Source organism: Carcharhinus amblyrhynchos, chromosome 22 (genome assembly GCF_965287045.1).
Source record: "Carcharhinus amblyrhynchos chromosome 22, sCarAmb.v2.hapA, whole genome shotgun sequence".
NCBI classification, from domain to species: domain Eukaryota; kingdom Metazoa; phylum Chordata; class Chondrichthyes; order Carcharhiniformes; family Carcharhinidae; genus Carcharhinus; species Carcharhinus amblyrhynchos.
This window is the reverse complement of record NC_137345.1, coordinates 20,575,525-20,596,809: the sequence shown is the minus strand read 5'-3', so window position 1 is coordinate 20,596,809 and position 21,285 is coordinate 20,575,525. Positions and strand designations below refer to the sequence as shown.

General features: G+C 39.9%; 1 long non-coding RNA gene across 1 annotated transcript; it reads right to left on the bottom strand.

Annotated features, from left to right (window-relative positions):
• Window positions 1-17,663: 17,663 nt before the first annotated feature.
• Window positions 17,664-20,781, bottom strand: LOC145356980 (uncharacterized). Its single transcript, XR_013889226.1, has 2 exons — window positions 20,402-20,781; window positions 17,664-17,884 (listed from the first exon to the last, which is right to left on the bottom strand). It is a non-coding gene; the product is annotated as an uncharacterized LOC145356980 (long non-coding RNA).
• Between the last annotated feature and the right edge of the window lie 504 nt (window positions 20,782-21,285).

The following is a 21,285-nucleotide window of genomic DNA, read 5'->3' as shown; positions in this document are numbered from 1 at the left end:
GCGTGAGGACATGTACTAACTGACACAAGAACAGCTTCTTCTCTGTTGCCATCAGACTTTTGAATGGACTTACCGTGCATTAAGTTGATCTTTTTCGACACCTTAGCTATGACTGTAACACTACGTTCTGTACTCGGTTTGCTTTGTTCGTGTAGCGCACAAGAAATGATACTTTTCACTGTATACTAATAGATGTGGCAATAATAAATCAAATCAAATAAATCAAATCAACAAATTTTCCCTGAAGACTCAGATTGAGACCATTTAAGCGATTAAAAGTATCTTCCGTAGATGCCAATTTGACAAGCCACTGAAGCATTGTGAGAATTCAAACTTTGAGTCACGTGAAAAGATTCTCACTTCACCATACAACGTGAAAAGACATGCAAGTATTTTCCTTCTGCGAGCCAGTGGAGCTCGGTGTGCGGAAGTAGTTGATGGTGATCACTGCCCATCTGGTCACATACTGCAAATATTTGTGAATTCACTGGATAGGCCTTGATAAAATTAACTGTTTTAATCTCTGCCTCCAAAATGGTCATGAGATCAGCAGGCATTTTCTTTGGAGCTAATGCCTCCTGAAGTGAACGGATGTTGTGAGCAGGGCCATTGGTCTTACTTGTGTAACAACTCCACTGTGTTGGCCTAACATTGTACAGAGCCCACCTATGCTTACACCTATGCATTTTGACTAATCAATTTGGTTTTGAATAATATTGTAACATTGATCATGATATATATACACAATACTTGTAAATCTATTTCTTTTCCACAGATCACCTCCAATACCCTTTTGGATCACCAGTGTCCAGGGACCACAGGTTGAGAACAACTGATCTCTGTTACTGTTTTGAGAATGGTGTTTTTGGTTCATACAGAATATGCCATGGCCTGCAGTAGCAATGATTCACTTTATTTCACATTATGTTAACTGGATAAGTTTGTTTACAAATTCGAAATATGAGAAATAAAGAAAAATGTTTCAATGATTTCATAGCTCATTCAAATATTTTCAAGGTTGCCAGGCCACATTCATTCATTAAAATATTATTTATGTAGCTGTCAGTGTTGTAGTTTCTGGCCATGCATATTTCCACCATTTCTGTAACTAATGTTCCATTACACTTGTTAAGTATGCCTAGACTTGACATGTCTATATTAACTTTTGATTGAATTCTCCCAGTCTCTGTCTCCAATACAAGTGGGGTGATCTTGATGCCTAACAGCTCCTGTCCCTACTTTGTGTTTTCTATCTGAGGTTTACTTAGCATCTCACCTGCCTCAGTTTAGCACCAGCTCCTACCTGGATCCCAAGTACCTACTGGACTGAGCCTGCATCTGGTGGTCTGATCTATCCTGACTGCTGGATTCTGTTCCTTCTCCAGAGCCCTGCTTCCAGTTCAAAAACAAATAAGGGATCTATCTTCTGTGGGGCACTTTATACAGCAGTTCTTTCCTGTAGAGAAAAGCTCCAGCCCTGACAATGAGCGGGAATGGCTAAGTTGCCAAGTGTTTTTCGAAGGTTGGAGCTTCTTTTCTTGTGGAGTGGGATAGAGTTCTTTCCTCTAATCAGTGAACACTATATTATTTAAATAGCAAGGTATGTTTCTATTCAAGTGCTGGTTTGTCAATTAAAATATTACACGGCACTCCAGCTCTACCTAAAATATATGTTCCTGAGCTGCCTTGAAACTGGAGTTCAGCACAAATAGAACAGTGGATAAAAGCAAATTACTGTGGATGCTGGAATCTGAAAAGAAGAAACAAAAACAATTCTATGATATAATCAGTGAAAGTGACTCAGATTGTTTCTTAGATATACATTGGAATTCCCCGGCCTCGCCCGCTGCTGCGATTCTTCAGTGCCAGTGCAGCGCAAAATTCTCCATTCTTGCTGAGAGCAGGGTTGGAGCAAATGAGATTGGAGGATCCCACCCATAGGCTCAAGGAACGATTGAGGAAGATGACAAGTTTCACCGTTTTGGGGAAAGAATAAGTTGAAATAGGGGACTCTTCCTCGCGGTGAAGTTGTACTGGGTTATGTTATCTCAAACAATTGATTCCTTGGTTATGATCAGAGATTGAAACATTTTACTCTAATTTTCATGTGATTTCTTGTGTGTGTGTGTGTGTGTGTGTGTGTGTGTGTGTGTGTGTGTGTGTGTGTGTGTGTGTGCGTGCGCACATGTGTATGCGTGCGTGTTTGCGCACATGCGTGCGTGTGTGTGGATATGGGTGGGTGTGGGTGGGTGGGTGTGTGTGTGTGGGTATGTGTGTGTGGGTAGGCGTGTGTGCATGGGTATGTGCATGTGTGTGTGTGTGTGTGTGCATGCGTGTGGATGTGTGTGTGTGTGTGTGTGTGTGTGTGTGTGTGTGTGTGTGTCTTATTCATCTTACTCAATGCCTCTTTTCCCTCTTTCCCAGATCACAATCGACTGTTGATCAGAATGGAACAATGGAATGAGATGAAGAAGATAAAAAAAATCTAAAAGCAACATTCTGAGGAAGCATACCAATGGTTTCAAAACACCACAGCAACCAACTTCAGTTTGGTGCAGAATCCCCAGTGCCTTTTGTTTTATATATTTTCCCCCGGATGCTTTTTTAACTTACAAACAACACATCTATTGTCTATACATACCAGAAGGATCACCATTTTGTCTTAAGCGTTTACACAAAATAAAAAGTCCACGTTGAAAAAAACCAACCCAGTGTGAATAGTATTAAACAAGCCAGGCAATGTCAACCTTATCATTTTTATCTTGGCCTTCTACAAATCATGATTCATTCATTGAGCTTTTTTTGACAATGAAATCATGTCCATACAACCATAAGATACTGGAGCAGAATTATGCCATTCAGCCTATCGCTCCGCCATTCAATCTTGCCTGATCATTTCTCCATTCCATTCTCCTGCTTTTTCCCCATTACTCTTGATTCCTTTACTAAACAAGAACCTATCTATCTCTGCGTTAAATACACTCAATGACCTGGCTTTCACGGCCTGCTGTAGCAATGAATTCCACAGATTCACCACCCTCTGCTGAAGAAATTCATCCTCATCTCAGTTTGAGGGGGTTCTCAAAAGTAAATTTTTGCCGGACCTGTGTCCTCTCCTGAGCCTGTTCTGATGCAGAAAAATAATACAGCCAATCCTCTTAAAAGTCTCATCTTGTGTGCGAGCACAGAGTTTCTGTCAGAGTTTAGATTTGAATACATACTTCGGAATTTAGAATCAAGCAACTTTACAATAGGAATCCAGCTAAAAATACCCCTGGGTTCTACTGCTTGCTGATTAAAATTCCACTGATGAAAGGGGAAAATAAATCAATGTTTCATATTATAACAAAGAAATATTGGACAATAAAAATATTAGATGGCAGAGAGTGTTATACAATGCTATGAAGTGACATGTTATTATGTTCAAATTTCTCTTGAAGTCAATTCCTGATGTTGGCTGGCTGATGAATAACTGTAGAATTGGCGTTTTCCCATATTGTGATTTTTGTAGGTTGGCCTTTTGGGATGTGTACTGCCCCTTTAAGAGGTGTGGATAAAATGGCCCCCTAGGAGATTAGCTCCTCCCAGTGAGGAACCCTATTAAGTAGACTCGGATTTGACTGTGGGCAGTGCGCACCTGTAATAAAAAGTTCCCAGTGTTTCAGTTACAAGGCCAACCTCATGATTCTCCTTGCATAACCCTTGGTTGTAACACATGGAAGGCAGTAAAATGGAAATAAGGTCAGCACACACTGGACATCTTCATGTCACTGGTTGCAAAGCAGTCTGAGCAGAGGTCATACATTGCTCGTTCACCTTGCAGTGTGGAGAATAACATGCAGTTCACAAGGATAGAAGAAGAAAGATGGCTGAAAACGACAGTTGGATTCAAGTCAGTTGATTTGGGGGCAGCAACTGATCACAAAAATGCCATTTTGATTTGAATTAATGCAGGGTTTGTATTTTCCCCTGAGATTGCAGAGGGGAGCTTGAATAAGTGAATTAGCAAGTAATGTCATATGATATGATACAGCGAGGCTTTCACAGAGAACTCAAAGCAGTCTGTTATTTGGGAGAAAAAGAAGTGCCTCTCTCCCTTCTCTGAGATCTAGGGACTGGTATTTGCCAAGAAATAAACGTCTTCTGTGAGATTTTGCTGTTTGAGGATAGATTTTTCTCTGGTAAATGCTGAATAAGAATTAATGAGGTATCTGTCTGTATCACTGTCCAGAAGTGTCAAAAGGCTGCAAATTTGGACTCACGTAAGCATCTTTTGTTCCTATGATAACTGGATCTGAAGAAGGGATTCATGGCTGTGGAAGATACTGCTAAATTGGAACAATAGAGATAGCTAGCTGTTAAGAATTATACTTTGTCATGTTTAAGTATTGGTAAATTATGCTTTTTTTGTTATATTCTAACTGTGTTCTTAAATAAAGTTTGTTTTGATAAACCTTTCTAGTGGGTCACTTGAATCATACCTGGAATGAATCATCTTATATTTACCCTAATGCCAAAATCAAATGCAAAATTTAGGGTCTGGGTTAATTTCATAAAATAACTTGGAGTTTCTGACCTGGTACTTAACACTATTCATTGCCTATATGCCGTGATCCCTTTAAATGTATTTTTCCAATCAAATCTCAGGCAATTTGCTCCTCAGACCTTCACAATTTTCTCTGCTCAAACTTAGATTTATCTAACCCACATTCAAATGTAAAGTTCTATCACATTAGGCTTGTCATGGCATGTCTAAACTGCAATCTACATTTGAACATTTAATAAGATGAGTAATTTTAATACCTTATGCCAGGTGACTTGTGTTAGCCATCTTTCTTCAATGTCTAACCAATTAGGATATATTTTTGGGGGAATGTTTGGTAAAACTAACTTTAAGTGTGTCAGTGTAATCTTATGTGTTTAAGTTTCATTTCTTTGGTAATAAATGTTTTTGTTAAATATTTAATAGTTGCAAAAGTATTACTGGAATTTGTGGTTTCTGGCCAGTACACATATTGTATTGTGGTAAAACTACAAAAAGAAAAGCATTGTGATAACTTGTAAATTTCCCTTTGGGATTTTGATTTACATGGCACTAACCACCTTCCAAATCTAGCACTAGCTTTGGAAACTTGCACGGAAGAAAGTATAAATCACAATCACATGACACCTTTCTCTCCATAATTATTTCAGACAGTGTTTTGTTGATCTGATGATTGAACAGACAGTTCTTTTTGTTTCATGACCAGGGCTGGGTGAGTAGATGCTGTAACGTTGCAGTCATTAACCCAATTAATGAGTTATTATCTATTTGGTTCAGTACAGAGAAATGTCTGTACATAACCATTCTTCTAGCAGACTTTCTGTCTCTGCTAGAGAGTTAATTTTATAGAAGTGCAAATGCTATGTTCAGTACTTTTCAGAAAATCGTTTTGAAATAGTTCTTGACATCCTTAGCTATGAAATTCCAGATTGCAATTCACATTGAAACATTCCAGAAGCTGGGTGACTTCCAATATCTGATGTCAGGTGACTTGTGGCAACCATCTTTCATCAATGTCTTTTATTGTCCTTAAAACATCCTTTTAAACAGTTCTGTATATGCGTGGTCCTCTGGTGAAATTATTGATTAATATCACTCATTCATGAGTCACATTTTTGTGAAAATGACCTGGATGGTTCTTCAAGGATGTAATATTTCAGAACAACATTTGCTTGCTGTGAGTAACTATGTTCAACTAAAAACAAATGCCACAATATTTTATTGATATCAAAGAGAAAAATTTTTGGGCATCCTCATGATGCTTGTTGATAATTTCTTTGAAGGTGGGGTTGTGGAATTTGAGAAATATGACATCAATATGGCTAAAGTAGAATTTAAGGTTAGATATCAGAATTTCAATATTTTGGGGGTGATTTTCAACGTGCATTTGCCATCAGAGAGAATGGTGATGAGGGCTGAAGATCTGGAAATAATTAGGAAACATGATTCTCCCTAGAGAGAAAACGTTCTGTGATTTTTGAAGTGAGAACTCATTTTAAGAGATTAGAATACATTCCAATCTAATTAATATGCCACAAGATGCCCCCCCTTGGTGTATTTTCAAACCCCACTGATGTGACATCATGTTGGTGAGGTTTATAACAGGTTTATAATAGGGTTTACCCAAATGTAAACCTGTTGCAAATGTGATTATAGTTCCCGGTGCGGAAGGACATGCCTAGACAGTGCCCTGGCACTGCCCCCAGCACAGGTTGACAATGCAATGTTGGCACAATGCCAACCTTGCAGTGCCAACTTGACAATGCTAACCTGACAGAGCCTCCCTGTACCTATTTTCTGTGTTCTATAATAGGGGATGAGCAATAATTGTCATTGAACAACATAGAAACAAAATAATAATCATTGGTTTAAAACTGGACTCCCAGGTCATTCAAATCATTATTAAACAACTCGTAAATAAATGTTAACTATGGTGCAGCAGTATCATTTTTACAGGAGGAGGGGGGATTTTCCAGCTGTTCGTGCCAGTGTGATTTTCTGTTCTCACTGCAGTGATCGGGGATTCAGCTAAGTGCTAAATTCCCCATGCTCGCTTGCAGCAGCAGCGGGGTGCGAATGGCTGGAAAATTCCAGCCTGCAGCTTGTGAAAGCAGTGGAATGCAAAACCCATCATATCTGTGGCGACTGTGGTGACTGTGCTGGTATTATAATTAAGAAAAGTAGATAAACTAACTCAACGACGACAGTGTTGTACATGTTCCATAATAGGATTAGTAGGGTATGCAGAGGATGAAATGTGATGTAGAAAATTGTCAGGCATTGGTGAAACATTCCCACACGAAACAAACTTCAATACAGCGTCAATGATTGTGGTAAAAGACTAAGAGGAAGAGGTACTGATCCAGTTAAAATGATTAGGGAATGCCTCATGTTAAGAGAAATAGATCAAGTGAGAAATCAGCTTCAAGAATTAAGCCATGTAATCCTTCTTAGAGTGTTAATTTCCTCGACCTATTTTGAATCTCTGGAATCCATGTCAATTTAGGAAAAAATAGATAAAAGCAAATTACTGCGGATGCTGGAATCATGAATGCAGAATTTGGCTATCAGTTTCTGCTTGGCAATTTTGCATTGTCATGTGTCTTGAAGGCCACCTTGGAAAGTGTTTACCTGAAGATCAATCTTCGGATAAGCATTCTAATGCGGCCTTCAAGACACATGCAGTCTGAGTGGTAAGTGTTCTCCAAGGCAATCTTCAAGATACACGACAGCGCAAAATCGCCAAGCAGAAACTGATAGCCAAGTTCAGCATGCATGAGGACAGCGTCAACTGAGATCTTGGGTTCATGACACACTATCTGTAACTCCCACCATTTAGCCTGGGCTTGCAAAGTCCCACTAACTATCCTGGGTTGAGAGATTACACGCCTCTTTAACGCCTGATTATCCCTCTGTCCACTCACATTGTCTGTACCTGTAGGAACTTGATTACCTGTTAAGACTCACATTCTAACCATTTTCTTGCAATTGTGCCTTTGTCTATATGTGCCGTGTTTGTGAACGCAACTCTCCAGTCACCTGATGAAGAAACAGCATTCCAAAAGCTCTTGATACCAAATAAAAATGTTTGAATTTAACCTGGCGTTGTGTGACTTTTTACCGTGTCCACCCCAGTCCAAAGCTGGCATTTCCATGTCAAAGCTTGTCAAGGCTTTGACAAAAGATCATCTGGACTCGAAACATCAGCTCTTTTTTCCCCAGGAAAAAATAAAGCTTATTTTGCTGTGATAGTTGATTATGAATATTCCTTTTGCCAAAAGAGACAAGCATTTTGATGTTCACTTTTTAATCATTTATCAAACCTGTAGGTTAAATTTTAGCAGGCAAGAATGGTGGGAGTGGGATCGGAGTAGACAAGAACAAGACAGCTGACATGCTTCCAGGAGGTAACTTCGCAATTTAAATGGTTTAATGAGTTACAGTATTCAGCCATGTTTCCCAGGCCTCAGGAAACTAGAGAGCTCAACGGAGTTGAGGACAGTCTGAAGTGCCATTGCTGAATTGTCACAGAATGTTTTCTCCAACCCACAAGCTCCTGCCATCCCTTCAACCAAAATCAGATCTTCATCCCACAAAAGCGTGTAAGAATGAACACCCTTAGCCTTCCCATAAGATTGGCAATCAGATTCCTGCTTGATATTGGTCAATCTGTCTCTTCTTTCAGGATCGGGAATCCTGCCTCTGCCTCCACCCCTGGACTAGGTTATGCATCTACTTGCCCCTGCTGTCTTCCAGGGAGAAACTCTGTCAAAATTCCAGCCTACATATCCTCTAACACAGCAGAGTCAGAGTTAGCTCGTCTGGCTGACCATTCAGGACTCAGAGTAGGGAATCACCTCAGGAAGAAGGTGTTCTCTTCGGCAAGAGACATTCCAGAACTAGCTGCGGACATGCTGCTGCTCTTGTAGATCTCTGTAAATAAACCTTTTGCCGTTCACTAATGAAATCTCTGAAAATGCGTCATTACAACATTTTTAACTATGTTAAAGGCAGACATAACTACAGACATTAATACGGGTGGCACAGTGGTAGCACTGCTGCCTCACAGTGCCAGGGACCCAGGTTCAATTCCTGGCTTGGATCACTGTCTATGTGGAGCCTGCACATCCCCTGCTGTGTCTGTGTGGCTTTCCTCTAGGTGCTCTGGTTTCCTCCCAAAGTCCAAGGACGGGCGGGTTAGATGGATTGGCTGTGATAAATTACCCCTTAGTGTCAGGGGGACTAGCTACGGTAAATGCATAGTGTAATGGGGATTTGTCCTGGGTGGGACTGTGGTCGGCGCAGACTCAATGGGTTGAATGGCCTCCTTTTGCACTGTATGATTCTATGAATCTATGATTCTACAATGGCCGGAATTCTCTGGCCGTTCTTGCTGGTGGGATTCTCCAAGCATTGTTCACAGAATTATGGATTGCTTAATCACTCATTGGCTGCATGGGTGTGGCATGCAAAAACATATAGTTTTTAAAAAATTATTTATGATTTGCAGGTTTCCATTGAGACCCTTTTATGAAGCGTGAGAAACATCTGCGGCATTCTATTGTTTCAAGTATTTCACTGGCACCAAAAAGAATGTTTTTTTCAATGTAGATTTATACAGAAAAGAGATAGAGAATCTGGTGAATTGGTGCACCAACAATAATCTCTCCGCCAATGTCAGTAAAATGAAGGAGATAATCATTGACTTCAGGAAGCTTAGTGGAGGGCAAGCCCCTGTCTAAATCAACAGGGATGAAATGGAAATGGTCAAGAGCTTCAAATTTCTAGGTGTCCAATATCACCAACAAACTGCCCTGGTCCTGCCACACCAAGGTTTCAGTTAAGAAAGCCCACTAACACCTCTATTTCTCAGGAGGCTAAGGAAATTTGGCATGGCCACTACATCTGTCACCAATTTTTACAGATGCATCACAGAAAACATCCTTTCTGCATGTATCACAGCTTGATATGGCTCCTGCTCTGACCAAGAACTGTAAGAAACTACAAAGGTTTGTGAACGAAGCCCAGTCCATCACGCAAACTAGCCTCCCATCCGTTGACTCTGTCTACACTTCCTGCTGCCTCGGAAAAGCAGCCAGCATAATCAAGAATCCCATGCACCCTGGGCATACTCTATTCCACCTTCTTCTGTCGGGAATAAGATACGAAAGTCTGAGAACACATACCAGCCGTTTCAAGAACAGCTTCTTCCTTGCTGCCGTCAGACCTTTGAATAGACCTACCTTCTATTAAATTTATCTTTCTCCAGACCCTAACTATGACAGTAGCACTGCATTCTGCTTTCTCTCCTTTCTTTCTCTATGAATGGTATCTTTTGTCTAGCATGTAAGAAACAAAACTTCTCACTGTGTGTTAATATATGTGACAATAATACATCAAATCAAGACTTCAGAATGAATAAGCTTCTGAAAGGAAAATTAACACCAGGACAGCAATAACACAATGCTCTTCAAATATGTTAAGCATGTTTACTCTTAAAATTATTGCAAATATCCTCAGAAATAGTGCTTCAAACTGTAAGCAATTGAGTTATAGTTTCAGCAGTTGTTGCCTAATCTCAAAAGCCATGTAAAATGTGTCCCATTTTTCACATTTTAACAGCCAGTAGAGGGAGATATTGATTTAAAGTCAAATGTTCCATTCCATCACCAAATTAAAACATCATATCATCTCAAATAATCCTGTTACACATTTAATTGGGTAGCAATATTAAAATTATCCTATTGGCAAACATTGGGCCTTCTTTCCACTTCAGTGGTCTTTTTTTACACATCTGGGGTCATGGACACTCAGATAAGTTCTCAGTATGTGAATAGGAACAGAAATTGGATGTTTATCTCATTTAAATTGAATTCACTTGTTTAATTGATTTCAACATTCAACTATGTTCCAGGTGCTCTACAGATATAACGTACATGCATCCAGGAAAGGTAATTAATGAAAATCTGCAGATTCCCAAGCTCTGGAAATATATCATTTTGCAGCCTATTCTATCTCCGTTAATAGGATAACTTTGGAATGCTGAGGCAGGATGGAGGAATGGACCAGGGTGTCATGGAGGGAGCGGTCCCTGTGGAATACTGACAGGTGCGACGAGGGGAAGATGTTTGGCGTGGTGTTTTGCCGAATTTGGTGGAAATGGCAGACTATGATTCTTTAAATGCAGAGGCTGGTGGGGTGGAAAATGAGGATAAGGAAACAGCTTTCATTGTTCAGGGAGGGAGGGCAGAGGTGTGTGGGAGTTGGGTTGGATATGGCTGGGGGCCTTGTTAACCATAGTGGGGGGAAACTTTGCTCGGGATTTTCCGGCTACGCTCGTCCCAGGACCGGAAAGCCACGCCTGAGGTCAATGAGGCTTTGCGTGGTCCGATCCCGCATGCTATGATTCCCATGGTGAACAGGATGGGAAAATTCTGCTCCTTGGTTCAGGGAATAGGGAGACATGTCTGAATTGGCATTTTGGCCTCCATCATAGCTGTTCTGATCCTGCTGAGAAACTGGGAGAATGGGATGGAGTCCTTACAGGAAATGGGATGTAATGAACTTAGTGAAGGTCGCTGTGGGAGTTGATGGCTTGTATTGAATATTGGAAGCCAGCCTATCACCAGAAATGAGGATAAAGAAGTGTTGGAGGTGGACCATGCAAAGGTGAAACGCATGTGGAAATTGGAAACGAAATAGCAAACTAGTGTGTTAAAATGGCAAACGATGGGGTAGCAAGCCCATCGACTTCACAGATACTGCCAGACCTGTGGAGTCTTTCCAATATTTCCTGCTTGCATTTATATGCTTTTCATAATCACCACATTCTCCCTCGGACCTCCCACTTAGCTGAGGTCTGTCAGCACTCTGTAGATGCGGCATTGAAAAATGGAAAGTGGCCTCGAGGGTGGCCAGCAGTAAGATATTACAACCCAGTCATCAGAGTTCCCAACCTCTGTTCATTGTCAAAATCCTCCCCAATGACATTATTAGAATTGCGATGGAACTAATCAGTAAAGTGGAAAAATATAACACATGATCAGGAGGATAGGGTGAATAGTGGGAAGCTTTTTCCCAGGTCGGAGGTGACGATCATGAGGGGTCACAAGCTCAAGGTGAGAGGGGTGAGGTATAACTCCAATATCAGAGGGACGTTTTTTTACAGTGGGTTGTGGGGGCCTGGAATGCGCTGCCAAGTAGGGTGGTGGAGGCAGACACGCTGGCATTGTTTAAGAATTACCTGGATAGTCACACGAGCAGCCTGGGAATGGAGGGATACAAATGAATGGTCTAGTTGGACCAACGCGCGGCACAGGCTTGGAGGGCCAAAGGGCCTGTTTCCTGTGCTGTACCTTTTTTTTGTTCTTTTGTTCTTTGTATGTCACAATTGACTTACAGAGAGGATGAATGGCATTTACCTTTGGACAATACCACTACCTCCGTTCCATACCCATGAACTCCATCCCTCTTTCTTGCTTCTATCTAAGGTTGAATCAGACTGTTAACAACCTTTCTGCCCCAAGATAAGTGTCCGGCCATATAATTGCACCATCACTAAGACAACCTATTTCCACCTCTTATCTCAACTCATCTGCTGCTGACAAAATGAATCCCTGCTTTTGTCACCTCTAGACATGACAGTTCTAATGTACTCTTGGCTAGTCCCTCATGTCACTCTTTGTAAACTTGTTGTCATCTGAAACTCTGCTACATGTGCCCTAACTCTCACCAACTCTTATTCAGCCATTCCTCCACTGTTTGCTTAACTAGGTTAGCCCCAGGTAAGTGGAATCTCAATTTTAAACTTATCTTTGTTTTAAAATTTGTCCATGGCTTGACTTCTTCCATAATCTCCTCCGGTCCCAAAACCTTTTGAGATAGCTATGTCCTTCAATTCTGGTCCCTTCTGCAGCTCCGATTTTGATCAGTCCACCATTTAACTACCTGCGTGCTTAGCTCAAGAAAACGACTCTGCATCTCTGCCTCATTAGCTCCTGTAAGGCTCTCCTTACAGCTTACATGTTTCACTAAACTTATAGCCACCTCCCCAGGTACCTTCCTCTGTGGCTCGGAGTCATATTTCATAAATCATGTTGTTTTATAATGTCACTGTCAAGCACTTTGGGACTGTTCCTTACATGAAAGGTGCTATATAAATCCATGTTGTTGTTGATGAAAAGTAGAACTCAAGACCTGGAATTAAGAGACAGTCAGTGCTACGGGGACAAATTAGAGAGATGACATGGAAGATCGGACTAAAGATTGCCCTGCAATAACTAATACCCTGATCATGACAAGAGAACCAAGGTGAAAGGGCAGTTGGCACAGGGCAATTTGTGGCCAGGAGCAAGTGGCATCTGTCAGGAAATCATCAGCAGAAAGATTGAATGCCGTCTTCAGAAAACTAAATGCTTTTACATTGTTTTCAGGTAATTATTCCTCAATTTTGTAACATATTTAAACTTCCTTCAACTTGCAAATCTTAAACATCAAATAAAAGAGTACAAGAGATCTCCATTAAAATGTAAGTACAATAGGCTGTCAGAAATTACTGATCTTTTGATTATGTTTGACTATTCCTTATCTCTGTGCCTATTTCCTGCATTGAAATACTTTTCACATGTGAACGTCACTGTTACTTCTCCATCCTGCTAGCTCAGTGTCAGGAGGTTAGTGGATGCGCTGTTCCAGTCAAATGCTGGAGCACTGAGTTGGCATTTGCCTCAGCGATGCTGATGTTATAACCAAGAGCTACTTTCATTGTCTTGTTATTTGCAAGATTATTATCTGCCAGGCTCAAGCCAAAGGCTCCCTCCAATGTCAGAGGTGTCATTCGCAAAGCTGCATTGTTCCTATCATAAGAAACAATGAAGTCTTCCAATAGTCCTCACTGTGCTTTAGTGCTGAGTGTGGGCACAATTGGCCTAATAGTCTGAATGAAAACCAACCAAACAGTGACAATTGTGTAAAGAATGCCCTAAAGCATTCTGCTGTTGAGGATGTCATATGTAGTCCTTGATCAAGTTTCAGATGTGCATAATGGCAACTTGGGCAAAATTGTCCTGGGTGAATAATGGGTAAATATGTTAGTCCCTGGACAGATTGTTGGTTAATCTGTTTATCACAATGATGAACTGAAGCTTAGTGTGCTAAGAATTCCTGGAAGAGTAACCTATTAACTCTTAGGTTTCTAAGTAAAAGTTGTCACCACTATGTTACTGTGAACTTGGGGTAAGAATAAGCTATCCCAGAGTACAGAGAGCTGAAACAAATTTTAGACTAGCTTTATCGGTTTAGTCTCTGTTTGTTCATTGGATACAAAGAGTGACAGTTTGTTCTGTTCTTCATAGGTTTCTTTGACATGCTCCAATGTGTAGAAACGAAAATGTGAACTAGTATGGCTGAATGCTTAGCCTTTCCTGAACTTGGTGGGTTGAGTGCTCAGCTGATGGTCATACTTGACAAGGCTTGCAGAAAAATCAATATGTACTCTGTCCCACTTATTAAAAATAGACAGATTCTTTCTAGAAGGCAATAATGACAGAACATGAAAAGCTTAAAGTTGTAGCTATTTTTGGGAAGGATTGTGTTTTGTACAGTCATGTGTAAATGTATTAAGAACGTATATGTCACCATGGATCACATTCAGCGATTAATTGTAAGCTGGGAGTCTTATTTATTACATTAATCACACGTTTAATCTGAATATTTGGTCTTTTGCGGTTCCATACTTTGAAGAATTCTGTTGTAAGTTATCAGTATGAAATGTTTCATTTTGTGCAAAATTTTAAATCTTGGAAGTTTTGTTTTAAAAATACAAACTATGTCATGATAGGTACTGCCAATTCCATATTCCTCCCACTTAACCTACGTTGAACTGAAATTCTTTCACAGGAAAAGCAATGGATTCCACTCTGGCAATGTCTATGATAAAACATGAACTCTGTTTCATGATTAGATTGAGATTCAGCTTGCTTTGCGGAAGAGCAAACTAACACTGCCAGAGTCAGTGGCTACCCTCATTTGGAATAATCCTTGATCATACTGCCTTTTCTTGGCTCAACAGGATGGAGGCTGTTGAGTTTATCACAATGATGAACTGGAGCTTAGTGTGCTAAGAATTCCTGGAACATTAACCTATTGACTCTTAGGTTTCTAAGTAAAAGTTGGCATCACTATGTTACTCAATCACGGATCTGTGTTGTAGCACAACTTGGTTTAGCACTGTGGTTATGATTCAGAAAGGGCGGCACAGTGGTTAGCACTGCTGCCTCACAACTCCAGGGACCTGGGTTTGATTCCCGGCTTGGGTCGCTGTCTGTGTGGAGTTTGCACATTCTCCTTGTGCCTGCATGGGTTTTCTCCAGGTGCTCCGGTTTCCTTCCACAGTCCAAAAGTGAGCAGGTTAGGTTGATTGGCCATGCTAAATTGCCCCTTAGTGTCCTGGGTGTGGATGTTAGAGAGATTAGCAGGGTCAATGTGTCGGGTTATGAGGATAGGGCCTGGGTGGGATTGTTGTTGGTGCAGACTCGATGGGCTGAATGGCCTCCTTCTGCACTGTAGGGATTCTATGATTCTACGAAAGCCAATACTTGTATCAAAAATTAAGAGCATAATCTAGGTTGAGACTTCAGTGTAGAATTGAGGGAATGCTGCATTGTCAGAAGTGCCATCTTATGGCTGAGCTTTTCAGATTAATGTTTGATTCTGCCAGTTAGGATGGCGGTGGGTAAAAGTTCTCATGGGAACATTTGAAGAAGGGCGATGAATATTTCCTAGCAACAACTATCTGTCAGCACAGCCAAAACAAGCAAATGAGTCATTTATTTTACTGGCAGAAGTCTCATAATGCCAGGTTGAAGTCCAACAGGTTTATTTGAAATCACAAGCTTTCACGTGATCAGATGATGAAGGATTCGCACTCTGAAAGCTCGTGATTCTGAATAAACCTGTTGGACTATAACCTGATGTTGTGAGACTTCTTACTTTGCCTGCTCCAGTCCAACACTGGTATCTCCACATCCTTTAGTTTATTATTATTGGTGAGGTCCTACTGTGTGCCATTTGGCTGCTGTATTTGTCCAAATAACAACAGGGGCTGCACGAAAAAAAAAGAAAAATTCTTGGCTCTTTGAAATGCCTTGTGAATGTGGAATGTACTCCATTAATGTACACTAATAAGTAAAGTTGCACTGTATTTCCAAACAAAAATGTGTGCCCATAGTGCATCAACTTTTATCATTAAATGTGAGCGTGCAGACAAATCTTTTTTGTGCTTATTGTGTATTTCTGCTAAATACGCTGACAGCTCTGTTTGGTTACTGCTGCATATGCATCACACGGGAAGACTCAGAATCTTTTTTAAACCATCAGTTTGTTGCAGCAAGTTTAGGAAGACCGGAGTTTAAATCAGCCAAACCCCATGACGTTTTCACCTTCCCAGACTAATCCCCGTGCAATAATCATGTTGTAAGTGGTTTCTGGTTACAACTAGTTCATAAGTTGACAATGAGTTACTTTATTTCCCTATATTTCTTTGTATGCAGATCTGCAGTGACAGGTTACTTTTATTGTGCTTCACAAGGCTGGTTGACAGATTTTGGTCCTTCTCTCGGAGCTGATTGTTCGGTTTAGCCATCGTTCTGTCAGTGTTGATTGGAAGACTGTGTTCCATGTCTCCTGCACTTCACTCCACTGAAATCTGATTGGTTTATGTTACAGACTCCGGTGGAATGAAGGACAGCAGAATGCATGGATTATATCAGTAAGGGGTACATCATTAGGAAGTGCTGGATGGCATCCAGTCTTACAGTCTTTTTTCACTAACATAGCTTGGTCATATTTGCAGAAGCCACAGTTTCATTCATTAAATTTCTATACATTGAAGTATGGAATATGAATTAGCTATGTGCAGTTGAAGGCATATTTCATATATGCATGTATTACCTTCATAGAATCATATAATCTTTTCCTTTGAAATCAAAGCTCTGTGTGTCCAAACCTGTTGGATATCCAAATCTGTTGGCCTTTTTCAGGATATATTAATGCACTTTATTTCTAATTAAACTGACTTGGGCTTACACATAAAAAACTATTTGTGCATTTTATCAATCTATTTTACTTAGTGTTTAAAAACAACCTTAACATCAAAGCTGACAAATATTTGCATTGTTGGTCATTTTTAACATACTTTAGCACATTTAATAGGCACTGGCAGGAGAGCGTTTGTTTTAAAGTATTTTAAAATCCAGAAGAATGATCTTATTCTAAACAAAATTCCAAAGGATCATAATATGCTGCTTCCTTGTTTCATTTGTTGCTAGTGCCCTGCATGGATATTGTCTTGCTTTGTGTGCTTTGAGTCTCTTTTGCATCCCTCTACCTCTCAAATGTTTAAGTGTATATTTTCTCTTCATTTTTTACTCGTTATGGAAGGCAGGGCCATTACAACTGATCCACAAATCTCAAATGAGTTCCTGATCTGACTATACACTGTACACCAAAGCACTAACCTTTACGTGGCTATTGGAGTCAGAACATTTTTGGTAAGTTCTCATAGGAGTTGATCTGATTGGAAAACCAACTGCAGTGAGGGTGGCACACTGGTTAGCGTTACTGCCTCACAGCGTCAGGGACCCAGGTTCAATTTCAGCCGTGGGTGGCTGTCTGTGTGGAGTGTGCACATCCTCCCCCTGTCTGCATGGGTTTCCTCTGGGTGCTCCAGATTCTGTCTGCAGTCCAAAGATGTGCAGGTTAGGTAGAATGGCCATACTAAATTGCCCCTTAGTGTCAGAGGGATTAGCAAGGTAATACATAGTTACAGAATAGGGCCTGGATGGGATTGTTGATGGTGCAGACTCACTGGGCTGAATGACCTTCTTCTGCACTGTAGGGATTCTATGATTCTATGACCACCCTGTGACTGGAGCTGAAAACATTTCATTCCGCTAAGCACTTGCGTCTATTAAGTAGTAGTTTCAAAATGGCGAAAGCCATCTCTGTCAAATAGCAGTGACTTCAATAGCAACTTTCCAGTAAAAAGGGCAATTTAATATTGAGCGTAATAGACAAGTGTAGAGTTTACTAATTACTCAAAACTATCTTCTGAAGCTAAGAATAGGGTTATGTAAGTGTTTTTAATCACTTCGTGACTTTAGTTACAAACCTCTAGCCTGATACATATCAATCTCCCTTTTAAAAAGATATCAGTCTGTAGGTGGAATACCTTAAGTTACAGTTTTAAAATTAAATGGTTCAAAACATTCCATTCTTGGATACCAGAGACTGGTACTCATAGCACGGTAATTGATTGCTCATTTCTGTTCTTGATGCGTCAGCCTAAAATAGAGAAGAAGAAATAAAAAAGAAATTATCTTGCAGAACTCAGTATTTTAAGATTGCATGAAAACATTTCAGTAGCTCTTCTGTGAAAAAAAATCTATTCTATGAATTCCAGCTCCCATCAAATGACCCGTCACAAAGTTGATATTTTTCTAATTGTTTACAATAGAGCTGTAGCACAAGATGCAAAAAAAGAAGTTAGGAACCAGAAGGATCAAAAGAAAATCTTAAGGCTAATAGTTACCCAAAACTGTACAGGAAATTAGCGTGTTAACGTCTACTGTGTAATGCTAATAGTTTAGTATGCTCCCTTAAGTGAGACTTTATGGCATTGAAATGCTTAGATATAGTCCAGGATGCATTATTCTTTGAGTGTCTGGACTGATAGTTTATGTTCACTCAGTTCTTTATATTAAAGAACATTGAAATATACTTTTTTAGAGAAAGGGAATTTTAAATGTGTCTTTTGTGAGCTGTAAGAATATAGGTGATGTTAACTGTGCATTAATTATGTTAAGTCACATGCAGGGCATGGGCCTGTTGTTTCAATATGAAAAGGAGAACAGATTGAAAATGTAGTCATTTGGTGAGGAGTTGTATCTTTCTAATGTGAATCTCTGTAACTAAAGGCAGATAAAAGATTGACTCTAGTTTTATCCCTTGCTCCCTGGCTTTCTGGACTCTAAGAGATGATGCATCAACAGTTACAAATTGAAACATTTGAATGTGGAAGTACACTTTTAAGAAAAAAATGCCGACAAATTGTGTCTTGTTCTGTTCTTTTATAAGATTCAGCCCTATCCACTCATTGTCATTTTAATTGTATTTGAGATGAATGTGGCTGCAGTACGGAAAGGGTTAAGCTATTAAACTTGCCTATGCACCTCCTGCACATAAACACCTACACAAATCAATTGAACAGACAGTTTCCTCCCTTTGGGAAAAAATTAACTGCCAGATCTTTGGGATAAAAATGCTCTGAAAGCAGATTTGGAGTGAAGAGGTCCACACCTTTCACTGAGTACACATGACAACTGCAGATTTTTTCAGGCCATTTCAGACTTGTCGAGCATACCTCCCTTTTGCAGGCTGCTACAAGCTCTAAAACACAAACAGCCATTGTTTGTCCCTAATCGCTGTAACCCTTTACTGACTGCAGCACAGAACATGTTGAATACTTTAACCCTCTTGTAGCTGCAGGTGCTCCAAATAATAAAAAATTAAGCTAAGAGTCATTTCAGCTTCTCCAGAGAGAGATGCTGCAAGGATTTCCTGTACCTTCTTCCGATGTCTGAAGTATCTGACAAAAGGTTTTTTATGCGTTGGGTTTGGTAATCTGATTGAAACTGACCAAGTACCAAATTTTTGAAAGACGTTTGCTTAAAGTTACTCGGAAAACTGTATTCTGAAATCTCTTGTCTCCCAAGTCAATTTTTTTTTCTAATGTAGTTAAACGTAAAATCAATGCCAAGAATGTCTATAAAAAGTGCAGTTTCGTCAAAAAAAAATTGCGATACCTATTTGAAACTTTAACTTGATTCCAAACTTATGAGGTAGCTATGAGCATGTCAGACATTTCAATTTGATTTATAGGCTCTGCGCAAAATAGATTAATTAAAAGAATTTGTCTGGTAATTCCTCCTCTGACATAGTTCTGAAACATAAACATTTTACTTGGTTTTAGATGCACTCTGAGGCATTTTTGGAGTATTATACTGCACGCTCTTCTTTTGAAAAAATCTTTGTTTGTGTTTCAGTGAAATTCTACAAAGATAAATCTTTTTTTTAAGAAAAGCCTGTCTTTCTTCAAAGTCGTTTTTAATGAAACCTGACGCTGTTCATTTTAAAGCAGCGGATAAGGTTACAGGGTATCTCAAATGACATAATTAAACCTCTCACTTAAAAATGGTCTGAGATGAGAAGGAAAAATGCTGGAAAGGATTTTGACAAAAGCGGTTGAGAATTTAACTTCCCCTCCCGGTCAACGAAGAATAAGTTCGTTCTGCAAGGGCTGGATTGCGTTTAAAGGCCCACAGCGGCTCAGTAAATAATTCCATGACACTTTGCAGTCAGGCATGGCCAAGAAACAGATTCTACCTAGTGAATTCTTCACATGGTGAAGTGATTCGGATCTGAAACAAGCCACCTGGGAGACTTTGAGTGAAATCACGTTGTTCAACTTAGGGAGAGAAAGAAACTGAAAGTTATCAACCCACAACACGTTGCGTACCTTCTAGCAGCTATTTCAGGAGTGTCTTGGGGACATCCTGATCACATCTATGTTGTTAATCCTCTGTAAGAGAATTATACATAATGCAATTGGGCCGCAACAGAAAAAAGAAACAGGGAAACGGAGATGAGAAATGCTATCAATTGGTTATTTGGTCTGAAAAATGCATTGAACAACCCATGTTTTCTGTTTCTTCGAGAAATCCGTTTGCTAAACATTATGCTTAGAACCCTATCAAATCATCCCTGTTGCCAATAAATCGTGACAAAACTTACATCACTCACCATGTCTCCTCACATGTTGGTCACCAAGCCCGGAACAAGCAGTTTGTCATGTTGCTCGTAAAAATATTTAAAGTTTACTGAGAAGTTCGGAAGAGCCTATCAGGTGATAATTCACAAGGGAAAGCAAGGTTGACATTTTGTTTGAAAAAGGATATTGGAGAGAACAAAAGAAGTGGGAAATAGAAAATGAAAGCGATGAAACAAAAACGTTAACACATGGTATGAATGGACTGAAAGGAGGAAGAAATTTATATTTTGTGGTTAAAGGAAAAGCAAAGAAAGCTGAGAAACAGAAGTTAAAGAGAGGCACGTCGAGGTAGCTTGCAATGAGGAGCGACCATTTGAGATTTCATACTGTGATCCAACCCTTATCTACCTGTCTGAACATATATGCTGTCAGACTGTCTGAGACAACAGTCCAATAAACAGCAATTCTTCTTACTCCACTCCGCCCCTACTTTGACATGTAAAGGATTTTCTGCTTTAGGGGAAGTCTTTGCTTTCAGAAACTGACACCTGGCCTCGCCCTGACAGACATGACCAGTAAATATGCACTCCCAGAATACTTAACTCCGTGATACTTGTTGAACATTTTTCATAATGAAGTGTGCAAAAAAAAAGACATTGCTTTTCTTCTCAAAGTAATAAGTGAGATCTTATGGAAAAATGTAGCTCCGAGCATTGAAATTGTTCTCCTGTGCTTCACTACACAAATTAATGCACACACATTTTGTTACAGTATTGCTATACCATTTAAATTATTTTCAGCAGCTGGTGGACCTAACTCACCCTCCAGCCTTTTGCCACCCTGACCCAAGCAATTTAGTTCTATTGATGCTTGGTTTCCTTATTTGCTCATTTTTATCTTATCTGAATTTTTGACC